Genomic DNA, 15,220 nt, shown 5'->3' on the forward strand with positions numbered 1-15,220 from the left:
GGAGCATTTCTATTGAAAAAAAAAAAAGTCACCACTTAGCACGTTTGAGTCATAGCCTGGAACTGTGTTCATGCAACATGTGTCTTCCTTTTTCAATTATTTACTTAGGTTGTCTTTTGGGAAATTCCAGTCTAGTATCTTATTCAAGTTACTTGTCCTTATTATAATTCTGAAAACTTGAATTATGCCTATGGCATTAATTTGGCACTGAACAAATATATATGCAGAAAGGGACGAAGGAGGGAAGGAATGGGGGAGGGAGGGAAGAGGGACACTATAAAAGTAATGCCTCCCCGTATCTTACTCAGTACCTCTTGATGTATTGGAAATCCACTACTTATTTTGCCATCATGTTTTTTTATATGTCTACTTGTTCATTTTAAGAAGAAAGGGTAAAGCACATTTGGGAAGGAATAAGATACCAATAAGGACAAGTATTCCCATTAGAGGGAATTCTGTATTCTGTCCATGCATCTGACTGAAACTACATGTCTGATGGTTTTTCAAGGAACTAAAAGAACAGTCAGGTTACCATTTTTAAAGTCATGAGGAGGATGAATTTTTTAGAACATCAAATCAATACAGCTATCAATAAGGAAAATATTTTAGATTACATAACACCACAAAGAAACAGTTGGAATATATACTCCAAATAGAGGAAACTATTATATACATAGGACAAAAGACTGTTGCAATAATTCTTTTAAGTCAAATAGGAAGAGATAAAATTAAAAAGAGAAAGAGGAGAGAACAGACGATGGAAATGTGTAGGAAATAATTATGAAATAGTTTTTAAAATGTAGTCATCAAAGTATGAGAAATATTCAACTTCACTAACAATCCAGTAAGTGCACATTAAATGATTTTTTTCAATATTTAGTTTGAAAAATTTTTAAATGACAAAAAAGACATGATAAAAAGTGAGAGCAAAAATGATAATACCTCAGTGCCAGGTACAATATTTTGTAGGGCAATTCGACAATAGGCATCAAATATTTAATGTGTGAATACCTTGACCTATAAATGCCACTTCTGAAAATTTAACCTAAATAATCAGACACATTGTAAGGTACAAGAATCTGTACATCTGAGTTGTTTAGAGTACTGCAAAATAACATTAGCCTAAATGGTCATTGATAGTATTTAGATAGTCTAGATCCATATTGTAAAAAATACTCTGTGGAAATAAAAAATTACTATGTAGTTGGCTTTTGGATGTGCCCAAACTCTATCAAGTGAAAAAAAAAAGAAAATCCCCAAAACATTCAATCTAGGATGGTACTTTTGTTTTAGAAAGTAGAGAGGAGACAAAGAGGGATGGGGCAGGGAAAGAAGGAAAGAGAGAAGAACAACAGAACCTAGAAATATATTCAGCAAATATATTGAAAATGATTATTCTTGGATTATGGATAATTATAACTTTCTTCATTGCAATTTGTGTTTAATAGCTATGAAAGTGTGTTAAGTTTAATGTCAGAAGAAAAAAAATTATTTATGAAAAATAAAGTTAATAATAATACCCTTACCAAACATCCTTGACATCAAAATGACTGCATCAGAGAAAATGGTGGCTCCAGCAGCTGGAGGTCTTAGGATGCAAGCTGTGGGCACACTGAGACTGGTTGTGGGAGCCTCTACCAACAGGGGGCGACCACCGTTGGATGGCCCATACGTGCAGAGTGATCAGAGGCTTTGAGTTCCTAGGGCAGCACCTGGTGGAGCAGTTTCTGGCAAGAGGCCACACTGTCAATGTATTTGATATGCAGCAAGGGTCCGACATTCCTTCGGAGTCCTCTATAGCCAATGGGATCTGTACCTAACTCTGAAAGGTGTAAGCTCTGTTGTCCACTGTGTGTCACCCTCACCATCTAGTAACAACAAAAAACTCTTTTACATAGTGAATTACATTGGCACCAATAATAGCAATGAAACTTGCAAAGAGGCTGGGGTTCAGAAACTCATTTTAATTAGTAGTGCCAGTATCATCTTTGAGGGTGTCAATCGAAGTTGGAATTGAAGACCATCTATTTGCTGTGGAGCCCATAGACTACTATGTGGAGACAAAAAACCTTATAGGAGTGAGCAGTCCTGGGGGCAATGACCCTGAGAGACATTTTTTAACCATGGCCGTCTGCCCTTATGGCATTTTAGGTACAAGGAACCCTAGCTGGCCCTCGTCCTCATTGAGGCATCCAGGAAAGGCAAGATGAGGTTTGTGATTGGAAATGGGGAGAATGGTGGACTTCACCTTTGTGGACAAGGTGCACTGACATCCTAGCTGCAGAGCACCTCTCTTGAGATGTGGCCATGAGTGAGAAAGCTCCCAGGTACCACATTTCCTACGGTGTGGCCATGGCAACCAGTTCTATAATCCAACTGCAGCCCACTTTCCAACCAATGTGGGTCTCACTGGATGGTACATTCACGATTACAGCTGTGAAAGGACCAAAAAGGTCATGGACCCCCAGCCACTGGTCACGATACAAGACGTCATAGAAAGAATCATGCAGAGTTTTCACCACCTGAGGAAGATCGAGTGAGGCACCCCAAGACTGAGCTCTCTCCATGTATCATCCCCTGGCTGCTAACTCTTCCCTGAGGACCAGCAAGCAAATCTCCTTCAAGTGAATTTCTTCTGAGCTTCAATCTAGTCCTGTAGTTAGATGAGAACACACCCAGCTCTTCCACAAAGGTAGAGAAACAACAGACATTTTTTCCCTTACTAGGATTCGATTTCTATTTCTTAAAGCAGGCAGCTTCATATTGTTTGTGTTCTCTCCTTCCCTACCTATCTCCCTTCCTCCTTCCACCTCTCCCTCTCTCCCACCCCTCCTGTCTCCTGGATTACTTATCATTCCAATGTCCCTGTATATAATGAAGGATGCTGTAGGGAAGAAACAACTCATTTGCTAATTGATGATGGAAAACCAAATTTACTTCCATGCAAACTGATACTAGAAGAGGGCCACAGACTGTTCAAGGAGTCACATATTACAAATATCCTAGAAGAAAAGTAGAAGCTATAAACACATGGTGAAACTTCAAATGTACATTTCAAAAAAAAAAAAAAATCAGAATTAATGAATTCACCACCCCCTCAATCTCCAGAAGGAAAAGACTGTTGGTTGTTCACCTCCTTATATATGCTTCCAAGTTCTCTCTTTGGTACAGCTGGTGTGCTTGCCTGCTTTGTTTTTTCATAAAATATTCTTTCATGGAACCGACCCTCTTGATCAACAGAGCCCTATTGTCCTTCTTAGTTGTAAGGTGGTAGTCTGTCCCAGTGGCCTACTATTTCAGCTGTGTGGCTTCTCTTCTAATATGGGACATGGGGCTAGTTGACAGGAACCACTTGAAAAGGTCAGAGGGAAGAGTCTCTTTAATCTGTTTGGAGTTTGGGCAGAAACTCCATGAGATGATGCAGAAAGGACAATTTCTCTGCAGCTCATGCTCACAGAACCCTTCAGACCAATTTCCAAAAGGTAAAGAACATGCAATTCACTATCTTCTATTTTTTGGTGATGTTTGGCTCAAAGAATTTAGTTTCTTCCCAGACTAATCGAAATGTCATGTCCAAGAAAAAAAAAAAAACTGCATCAAAACATATCAGAAAAACGGCTCTATTAAAATGATGACTTCATTTGCTACTTTAGCAAATCCATTTCTTTTTTTTTTAAAGGTTTATTTTTTAAAGATTTTATTTATTCATAGAGAGAGAGAGGCAGAGACACAGGCAGAGGGAGAAGCAGGCACCACACAGAGAGCCTGATGTGGGACTCAATCCCCGGTCTCCAGGATCACGCCCTGGGCTGCAAGCGGCGCTAAACCGCTGCGCTACCGGGGCTGCCCAGCAAATCCATTTCTATAAGCTCCTTAAATACTGCTTATGTGTTATAAATATTTTTAGAGTTTGTTGTCTGTCTTTTATTTTCTGGTGTGTTTTGTTAATTGCATGTCTATTTTATTGTCATATATTTTTCCTTTAGGAATTTTTTGTTTTATATTGTCCTTAAGACTATAACCAACACTAAAAAAAATAGGAAATAATATTTATGTTATCTTCTAGCATTTCTTATTGTTTATTTATACATGTAAATTGATACAGAGTTAATTCTAATACAAATAGTAACATATTTGGGCAGCCTGGATGGCTCAGCAGTTTAGCCCTGCCTTCAGCCCAGGGCCTGATCCTGGAGACCCGGAATTGAGTCCCACTTCAGGTTCCCTGCATGGAGCCTGCTTCTCCCTCTGCCTGTGTCTCTGCCTTTCTCTCTCTCTCTCTATCTCTCTGTCTCTCATGAATAAATAAATAAAATATTTAAAAAAATAAATAGTAACATATTTTGGATGTAGCTTTTAATCTGTTATTAAGTTATCCATAATATCCCCCATTGACTTAAAATGCCACAATCATAAATTATGAGATAAAGCTAGTCTTCTCCTGGACTTCACATTCTAATCTCTTGATCTGTTGATTTTTTATTTTTTAGTCTGTTTGAATTAGCTAGTGGCATTCTTTTTGTTCTCTTGGACTCCACGTGTTTATTTCTCCAGATTAATTTTTCATAATCATTTCACAAAATAAAAAGGAGGAATTTTTAAAATGAATCTGTTTCAGTACAAAATTATTCTAAATTCAGAATTATGCGTAGCTTTACAATGTTGAGAATTTTTGCCTACGCAAAAGGAAAGCTAGATAGAGTCACAGAACAAATTTAATATTAAAGTTCTCTAAAAAAATAAAAATAAAAAAATTATTAAACCTATCTTACTAATCAATAATACAAAAAATATCATTTAAAGGAAAAGCAAAGTATATGAATAATAATTTCAGAGAAACTGAAAACTAGATGGAAATCAATTTAGAAATGTTCAGATCTTTCACATACACCAAAAAAGAAATATACTATAAATAGCAACAACGCCCCATTTCTAAACTTCCAAATGAAACAAGACAAAATATTTTAATAAGATCTTATGTTAGTGAAGCTATGACATAATAGGTATTATTGTCTTTTGTGGATGGAATATGTCTATTTTTGGGAAGTAATTTAGAAGTATAGATACAAAAATTCATATTGCAAATCAATACACCAATAAGCCCACTTTTAGGAAACATCCAGCAGCTTTCTCAAAGATAAAAATATCTGAAAATTCAGCTGACCATGTTAATATCAAGAAGTAGGTGACAGGGGCACCTGGGTGGCTTAGTGGGCTAAGCATCTGCCTTTGGCTCAGGTCATGATCCCAGGGTCCTGGGATGGAGCTTCTCCCTCTCCTCCCCAGCTCGTTCTCTTTCTCTTGCTGTCTCTATCTCTCTCTCAGATTTAAAAAAAAAAAAAAAAGTGGAAGACAGATCAGATAAATTACTATAAAGCTGTACAATAGAGGATTATGCAGGGATTAAGAAAAATGTAGTAAACTGATATGAAATGGCATAAAAAGCTGATTGCAATAAATGACCAGTAAATATCAAATGTAGGGTGAATCACGGAATGGTGGGTTAAAAAAATTCTATTGTATAAAATAAGTTATTTGTAAGTACATGTTCTATCATACAAAACTGACTAATTGTGGGCAAGAGAAGAGATGATCACAAAGACTGACTTTTTTGAACTATTATTTATATAATGTTCCTTCTGTATCTTTCTATGTGTGTTATTATTTTGTCATATATTGAAGCATGTATTACCACCTATTCAATAAACTATTTTAAATTATTGTAAAAACTTAAATAAAAAATATCAAACAGTGATAAAAATATTGTTTTTTTGTATGTGTTATGGTTAGATTTCTCTTTCTACACTTATTCAAATATAAAAGCCATTATCAAATGGCTTTTAAAATTCAAAACAGAAATAATACAGTCTGATAACCTGATGCTTTTATAACTTTATATCTTAATATTCCTAGTGCTAGAAAGACACTAAAATTAAAGATAAAAGTATTTTGTGTCATAACTATAAAGTAATTGTTAGTACTAATACAATAATAGTATTTATAATATCTAACATTTTTTAAAGTTTTTGAAGACTTATAAGGTGCATTATCTTATTTGAGTCTCGTAACAGCCCTATAAATTATAAATGAATATAATAAAATTTTAATGGAAATTACCCCTAAATCTCCCATATTCCACAAACATAAACATCTTAGAAACAGAATATTGCAGTTTAAAATGCATTGTAAATATAAACTGAAACACAGATTTCAAAAATGTATCGATCTTAAAATTTACCTCACTAAAGGTTTAGTGGTATAAAAGGACCACATTAACGTAGCCTATGTACAATAGCAAAATGTTTATCCTTATTTAACACCAATGCTTAGGATTATTTTCATATATATTAGTATATAGTGAATTTGTGTAAAACAAAATTCCCTTCCTCCTTGTTGCAGCCATATCTAAAGCTGCTGCAAGCCACAGTTGTCACCTAGAATACCACACAAGTCGGACTCATGGATGCAATAGTGAAGCAAACTTTTTTTTTTTCCATTGTTCCTGCTAACCATTTCAGTGAGGCTTACTTTTCTCCTTTTCTGGATAAACCTCAAGCAAAACCCATAACTTTTCCAGTCATTGTCTGCTTTATAAAAGCATCCTGTTACATTAATTGCTCCAATGGATCCAGGAGATACATTCCAGTAACTTTTATGTTCAGGCAAAGTAATAATCAAACTCCAACCTTCATTAAAGTTCAAAATTACTCCCCTCCTCTTCTTGGGCCTACCAAAGCCAGAAGGGAGTGGAGGGCTGTCTGGCGTCTCTCCTTTTCTTTTCCACCCTCTCCCTCTCCTTCCTCCAAGCGAGGAGAAGAAGCAAGAGATCAGGAGCATCTTATTTCTGTCTACCTTGACAATATGGTAAGCTTGACAAGCTCCCACTTCTAGGAAACATACCCTGTACTCTAAGATTTCTTGTCCTTCCAACATACTTCACATCACTCCAAATGACTATTGGATAAGAAATATATATTTCCATTTAATTTGTCAACTCAAAACACTGGGGAGAAGCATGAGGGTGAACATGACTGAAGACAGCAGTCCTGGACAAGGAATGGAGATTTCTAAACATAGAAACAAATGCAACTTGTTTGGGAGAATCATTTTCACATATGACTACAACTAAGCCAGCATCTATGCTTGAACTCTGAAAGTATTTGTAAAAAGTTAGTATCCAATTTAATCTTATTCATACTACTTCTCAAGCACCTATCTTCTTATTTTAATCTGGCAGTGATTACATTTATGTCTGTATACTTATTTATAAGTATAAATATAAGATTTATGTATATGTGTATATTAAAGATATGTGATGTATTAAGGTTTTTTAAAGCCAACTTAAACTTTACTTTTTGCATTGAGCAGTACACAAGAAATTTTTTAAAAATATTCTCTGGATCAGGGAAGACCCAAGAATAAATTATTTTAATGATATTTCTCCTGTATATGTATAGATTACCTTATCAGGAGGATGACTTGAACATAACATTTAGAAAGAGAAGTAATTTGTCAAGTGAGGAATTTTCACGTCAAAGTAAGTTGACATTGTCACTTTATACTAAAATCTTTGTAAAATTTGCTATTTAAATAAAAGCAATTTGGGCAGCCCAGGTAGCTCAGCGGTTTAGCGCCGCCTTCAGCCCAGGGTGTGATCCTGGAGTCCAGAGATCGAGTCCCACGTTGGGCTCCCTGCATGGAGCCTGCTTCTCCCTCTGCCTGTGTCTCTGCCTCTCTCTCTTTCTCTCTCTCTCTCTCTCTCTCTCCCCCTCTCTCTTTCTCTCTGTGTCTCTCATGAATAAATAAAATATTTAAAAAATAAAAGAAATTCAAGTTTCATATTTATTGACAAAGCTAATATGGGACACATAATGTAATGTTCACTTCTGCATCCTTAGCAACCACCTAACTATGTTATCTCATCAATAAATTTGCTATCTACCAGCTATAATCAAAGTTTAAGTTTTTGAAATTGATAATGTATCTTGTCCTATTCCTTGTAGGGGAAAAAAGAGATGAGTATCTTATCATTCACTTAATGCCTTAGGAAAATAAAATGTACTTTTTCATCACAATTTGAGTCTCACAGAACAAATATAAGTGTCTGAATTTAGGATTCCTACACTCTAATAGATAAGATTTTCCAGTTCATATTCGTCTGACAACCAGTGAGAAATGATTCCCTTATTACTGTTTATCATCATTGGCAAAAAATGTGGCGATGTCAGCATCCTATTGTAGTTTGTCTCTCACAAAGACCAAATCATTTTAAAAGCTAGGGATCATAATGTGGCTATGAATGTGAAATTATTTAATATTAATCACATCTTGGAAAACCTATAATGTTTTTTTCTGTTCTTGCAGCCATATAAGAGATTATTTGGAAAATTTGGTTATTCCACAAAATATGTACTATGTGTCTACTCCTTTCAAGCTCTATATTAGGAACTCAAGACACAAATATGGAGGATGAGATTGGTGTCTACCTTCCAAGACCTTATGAAATGGAGATAGAATGGATAGACACAGTGACTAAAAAAATGCAATGTGCTGTTGCTATATTAAAGCTATATGCCAGATATAGGAAGAACTTAAAGCAGATAGCTGACAGTTATCTAAGAAACTCCAAGATGTGTTTAAAGAGCAGAGGAGACTTGAGCTAAGACTGACAGAATGAAGAGCAAGTGGGTAACACTCAGCAGCAGACGTGACAGATGAAAGGAGTATCAGATATGAAAGCACGAGTGTGATGAGGTCTGGGAACACTAAGCAATTCAGAAAAGGAAAATGGAATGTTGAATCAAGTAAGATACTACATTTATGTAAGGTTCACACTAAGAAAAATGTGGCATATTATGCAGAAGATTAGCTTATTCTCTAAGTTTTTAATAATTATATTTCCATTTGTTGTTGACTCATCAGATACCTGTGTTGGAGAGATCATTCTGGAGGGGATATTGAGGATGGAGTAGAGGAAGGTAAGTATAGATGAAGAAATATAATTAAGGAGAGTAATACAATTATCCAAGTGAAAAGAATGAAGGAAGAGAATTAGGACAGGGACATTGAGGATGGAGAGGAAGGGACCAAGAAGAGAGATGTTTAAGACTGAGAATAAGCCAAGTCACTGACTCTAGAAGATAACCAAGAAATCTAGAATCCAGTTCCTCTGTTTCTGGATTGGGCTAATGAGAGGATAATGTTTATTCATGGGCTGCTCGGGTGGTCCAATATTGACAAATCAATCAGTGTGATACACCACATTAATAAAAGAAAGGATACGAACCATACCATTCTCTCAATAGATGTGGAAAAAGCATTTGACAAAATACATCATCCATTCTTGATAAAAACCATCAACAAAGTGGATAAACATGACATCAAAAAAAGCCATATGTAAAAGACCCATAGCTAATATCACCCTTAATGTGGGAAATCTGAGAGCTTTTCCTCTACAATCAGGAACAAGACAGGGCTGTCCCCTCTCACCACCTCTATTTAACATAGTACTGGAAGTTTTAGACTCAACAAAATCAGCAAAAAAGAAGTCAAACTTTCACTATTTGCAGATGCCATGATACTCTATGTAGAAAACCCAAAAGATTCCACCAAAAAGTTGCAAAAACTAATACATGAATTCACCAAAATTGCAGGATATAAAATCAAGGTACAGTAATCAGTTGCATTCCTATACACCAATAAAGAAGCAGCAGAAAAAGAAAACAAGGAATTTATCCCATTTACAATTGCACCAAAAACCATAAGGTACCTAGGAATAAAACTAAGCAAAGTAGTAAAGGATCTACACACTGAAAATTTAGGAAAGAAATTAATGAGGGCACAAAGAAATGGGGAAAATTCCATACTCATGGATTGGAAGAACAAACATTATTAAAATTTCTATATTACCCAAAGAAATCTACACAGCTAATGCAATCCCTCCTCAAAATACTACCAACACTTCTTTTAGAGAGATAAAGAGAGAGCATGAGAAGTGGGAAGGGCAGAGGGACAGAGAGAATCTTAAGCAGGCTCCAAGCCCAGCATGGAGCCCAACACAGGGCTCAATCTCATGACTCTGAGATCACGACCTGAGCCAAAATCAAGAGTCAGATGCTTAACCAACTGAGCCACCCAGGTGCTCGCACCAACATTTTTCACAGAACTAGATCAAACAATACTAAAATTTGTTTGGAACCACAAAAGATTCCGAATAGCCAAAGTAATGTTGACAAAGTAAAGCAAAGCAGGGGACATCACAATCCCAGGCTTCAAGCTGTATTACAAAGCTGTGATCATCAAGGCAGTGTGGTACTGGCACAAAAACAGACACAGAGACAATGGAACAGAATAGCAAACCCAGAAATGGACCCTCAACTCTGGGTAGCTAATCTTGGACAAGGCAGAAAAAAATAGCCAGTGGAATAAAGACAGTCTCTTCAAAAAATTGTGTTTGAAAAACTGGACAGCAACATGCAGGATAATGAAACTGGACCACTTTCTTACACCATACACAAAAATAAATTCAAAATAAGTGAGACTTAAATGTGAGACAGGAAACCATCAAAATTCTAGAGGAGAATGCAGGCAGCAACCACTCTGACCTTGGCCACAGCAACTTCTTCCTAGACATGTCACTGGAGGCTAGGGAAACAAAAGCAAAAATGAACTATTGGAACTTCATCAAGAGAAACAGCTTCTCACAGCAAAGGAAACAATCAACAAAATTAAGAGGCAGTCTAAAGAATGGGAAAAGGTATTTGCAAATGACATATCTAGTAAAGGATTAAAATCCAAAATCTATGAAGAACTTACCAAACTCAACACCCCAACATCAAATAATCCAGTTAAGAAATGGGCAGAAGACATGAATCAACATTTTTCCAAAGAAGACATCCAGATGGATAACAGATGCTTGAAAAAATGCTCAATATCACTCATCTTCAGGGAAATATAAATTAAAACCACAATGAGATACCACCTCACACCTGTTAGAATGGTTAAAATTAACAACACAAGAAACAACAGATGTTGGTGAGGATATTGAGAAAGGGGAACACTTTTTTCACTCTTGGTAGGAATGTAAACCAGTGCAACCACTCTGGAAAATAGTATAGAGGTTCCTTAAAAAGTTAAATATAGGACTACCTTGTGACCCACCATTTGCACTAGTAGGTATTAACCCAAAGAATACAAAAACAATGATTCAAAGGGACATATGCACCCCAACGTTTATAGCAGCATTATCAATGATAGTCAAACTATGGAAAGAGCCCAAGCATCCATCAACTGATGAAGGATAAAGAAGAATTGGCATATATATATATGTATACATATACATGTATATATATAATGTATATATATATACACACACACATATATATAATGTATATATACATACATGTATATAATATATATACATATATATACATGTATATATATAATGGAATACTACTCAGCCATTAAAAAGAGTGAAATCTTGCCATTCACAATGATGTGGATAGAACTAGAGTGTATTATGCTAAGGAAGATAAGTCAGAGAAAGACAAATACCATATGATTTCACTCATATATGGAATTTAAGAAACAAAACAGATGAACATATGGGAAAGAGGGGGAAAGAGAGAGAGAAAGAGAGAGAGATTGACAGAGAGAGAGAGAAACAAACCATAAGAGATTTTTAATGATGGAGAATAGAGGGTTGATGGAGGGAGGTGGGTGATGAGTATTAAGGAGGGCACTTGCTATGATGAGCACTGGGTGTTACATGTAAGTGACATACCACCACTCAATTCTATTCCTGAAACTAATATTACACTATTTGTTAACTAACTAGAATTTAAATAAAATTTGGGGAAAAAAAGCAAGATAGGTAGTATAAAATGGAAACAAGTTTGTTTTGTTTTGTTTTTTGTTTTAGTGAGAGTTTGAGGGAAAGAAAGTTCTCTAGATTATACTGGATCAGAAGTTCCTATGAGAATCTTTATGGATTTCCCCATTGTGGAACAAAATATACTTTAAAAATCTATTTTTCTTTCTTTTTTACGTGAATGGGGATTTTCATGAAATCACTATAGATGATCGAATGAAGTTGATACCTAATGTTAATAATATTTAAATCACTGATATTAGGGTAATTGAACCAGAAGCTATATTAGAACTACATAACATACTTAAAGAAAATATGTTTTCTTTTTCAAGGCAAGGTTCCCTATGCCTTGAAAAAGACTATTAATGCCAGGTTATCCTTTGTAGTATTTTCTAAGCCTTTGAATTTTTGAATTTGGCCCACCAAATGTACCTTTCACACTTTCTGCTGGAGTCAGGGGGAGGTGGAAGGGAGAAAATCCAGTGATAATAAGACTGTCATCTCATCAGTCAAATTATACCAGGGCCACAAGAAAGTGGACACAGCCCCTGGAGTGTAGTAGTTCTGTGCTTACCAGAACTCATCTGGAGCAGAATATTGGATGTAGATAGAAGGAAGATATTGATAAATCATGTAGGATCAGCATGGAGGTTAATGAGAATCCAATGGACCATTCTTGAGTAACAACATGGTCACTAAATGGTCTTCCAAGAAAGGTGGGTTCTATTATATTTAAGGTCTTTCTGGGGGGAAAATGCAATTTCTCAGGCAGAACTAATATTTTAGTTATAATATAGGAAACACTGACTCTCTCTCCATGGGTCCTCCAACTCTGCCTTGGTCTCAGCCTTTCAGACAAAAACTTTCAAAATTGTGTTTAGAAGGATGCCACATTTCTTGGCTAATGTGAGGCATCCAATTATTAATATTCCTAAAGTCAGCCATGCATTTATTCCCTTAGTCCAAAGAAATACATGTAAAGTGTTCTCACTGTCTCCTCCCCAAAAAAGCCCTTAATGGGCTGAAAGATATTCTCTTTCCTTCCTTTTTTTAACTCCTACCATTTGCTATTATCTATGATGTGTTTGAATGTGATAGAAACACCTCTTTTAGGGTCAGCATGTTTTATATTGTCATGTTTACCTCTAATATCCAAACTTGAACAGTTTTATGATTATGAAAAAGAGGCTATATGCTGGGGATATTAGTACATAAATCATTGTCAGGAAACCAATCCTGTGTTTCAAAGCAGCAAAAAGCTTTTAAAGTATTGATATAGGCCCAACCAAAAGGGCATACAGGATTTTCTCTTTTGTTCTAACTGGATATCTCCTAAAGGTTTAGCCGCTAAGTCTGGAGAAATCACTTAATTAAACATACTTCTAAATAGATTCATTTAATGGACCTTAATTAAAGAAAGGCTGTCAAAACTGATTTTTTCCCTTAATATCTGCCATTTTACACATCACTCTTTAAATGTTAGAGTTATAAATGTAAATTATTATTTTAGGACTAAAGCACTTGCCCAAAATATTTTTCTAAAATAGCAGAAAGACAGTCATTCTAATTCATGTTAAGACTTTAAAAAAGGAGTAAAGATTTATTGTTAAGTTCTATCATGTCAATTATGCTGAGACATTCTAATAGTGTGTATTTTTTAAGCATCATTTAAAAAGTCTCTATTGAGACATCTACATTTTCATGAAAGTATTATTTCATCCCTTGGGTTTATGAAACAAGTTTGCTGGATGATGAAGTAAGAATGATCTAAATGATGAGATTGGATAGAACTTTTAGGTAACAATTATTTACCTCGTTATGAAGATATTTTCATATTTTCTCCTTAGGTAAGATGAGCTCAGAAGAAGAAAATGTTGGGACACATGGGTGGCTCAGCAGTTGAGTGTCTCCCTTTGACTCAGGGCTTGATCCTTGATACGGATGTTGGAGAAGAGAAGGAAGGGGAGAAGATCTCATTAATGAATCATTAAAACCAGAAAAATTAAGTGGAACAGGAGATCTCAGGAAAAATATTTCAGCATTAGTAAGACCAGTAATTGTCTGTGAGTTTTGGTCTGCCTTGAGACCTATGGCAAGGAGTAACAGACTCTGAAATAGGAAGAAATAAAAAGATTGACTTTGGACTTTGAAAGAGGCTCTTCTAATGAAGATGAAGACAGTTTACAAGCAACAATGTTACTCATCATGGATATCATTCCCAAAAGCCAGATGCAAGAGTCAGGGAAAGTGCTGAAGGTCACTGATCTTTGTGACCACTCTCCATAGTGAAAGGAGAAAAGCATGAAGAAAAAGCTACAAAAAATCAGATTTACATAAATACCCAATGAGTGTGAGAAGAACGGAGAAGTTAAGCCCAGCATAGTTTTAGGCCACCAAAACCTCAGGATATAAATTTTTAGGACATAAGGAAAAACTTTATCTACAGAGCTGGGGACAAGGGGTGACTTATAATGATGTAGCATAATCCAATAAGAGAGGAGACTTTTAGGAGATCTACAACCCTCTTTTTTTTTTAAGATTTTATTTATTCATGGGAGACAAAGAGACATAGGCAGAGGGAGAAGCGGACTCCCTGGCTGAAGCCTGAGGCAAAACTCAGCCCCAGGGCCCCAGGATCATGACCTGAGCCAAAGGCAGATACTCAACCACTGAGCAACCCAGGTGCCCCAATCTTCAATGCTCCTAATGTCAAGAGGCATTCTCAAATCCCTTAGCAGTAATTGACCAGTAATAGTAGTATCCATCTACTGTTCAGGCCAAAAATTGAACTATAACCAGGATAAACCTTGAAAACATTATGCTGAGTGAAAGAAGCTAGTCGCGAAAAACCACACATTGTATCTTTTCATTTATATAAAAGATCGAAAATGAGTGAATCTAGTGATTGCCTTGGTCTGTGAGGGCCTGGGACTAGGAGAAAATGGGGAATGACAGCTAATGGGTTCCTTTGGGGGTGCTAAAATAGTCCTGTGAAATTAGGCAGTGATGATGGTTGCACAACTCTGCGAATACATTAAAAACACAGTGAATTGTACTTTCTAAATGGGTGAATTATATGATATGTGAATTGTATTTCAATAAAGCTGTTATAAAAAATGAAAATGAAGAAAAGGCTGCCCACAGTCTTGGAAGAGATCTGAGAGGTAATTGGAGTGCTCACTGCTAAAATAATTCCTGTGGCCGGGAAAATGACAGCATGGGCTGGCAAAGCCTACGGATTACAACTCTATTTGTAAGAGCATAGGTAGAATACATTTCTAAAGAACCACATGGATGTCCAAGTGCAATTCAGGAGTTTTTGAAAGGAGACAGTGGGGGTAAGGAACGCTA

At 35.9% G+C, this 15,220-nt stretch overlaps 1 pseudogene; it reads left to right on the top strand.

Annotated features, from left to right (window-relative positions):
• The first annotated feature begins 1,661 nt into the window (after positions 1-1,661).
• LOC121487453 lies at positions 1,662-2,540 on the top strand (annotated as a pseudogene).
• The last annotated feature ends 12,680 nt before the right edge of the window (positions 2,541-15,220 follow it).

The sequence above is a fragment of the Vulpes lagopus genome, chromosome 1, assembly GCF_018345385.1.
Source record: "Vulpes lagopus strain Blue_001 chromosome 1, ASM1834538v1, whole genome shotgun sequence".
Classification (NCBI taxonomy): Eukaryota; Metazoa; Chordata; class Mammalia; order Carnivora; family Canidae; genus Vulpes; species Vulpes lagopus.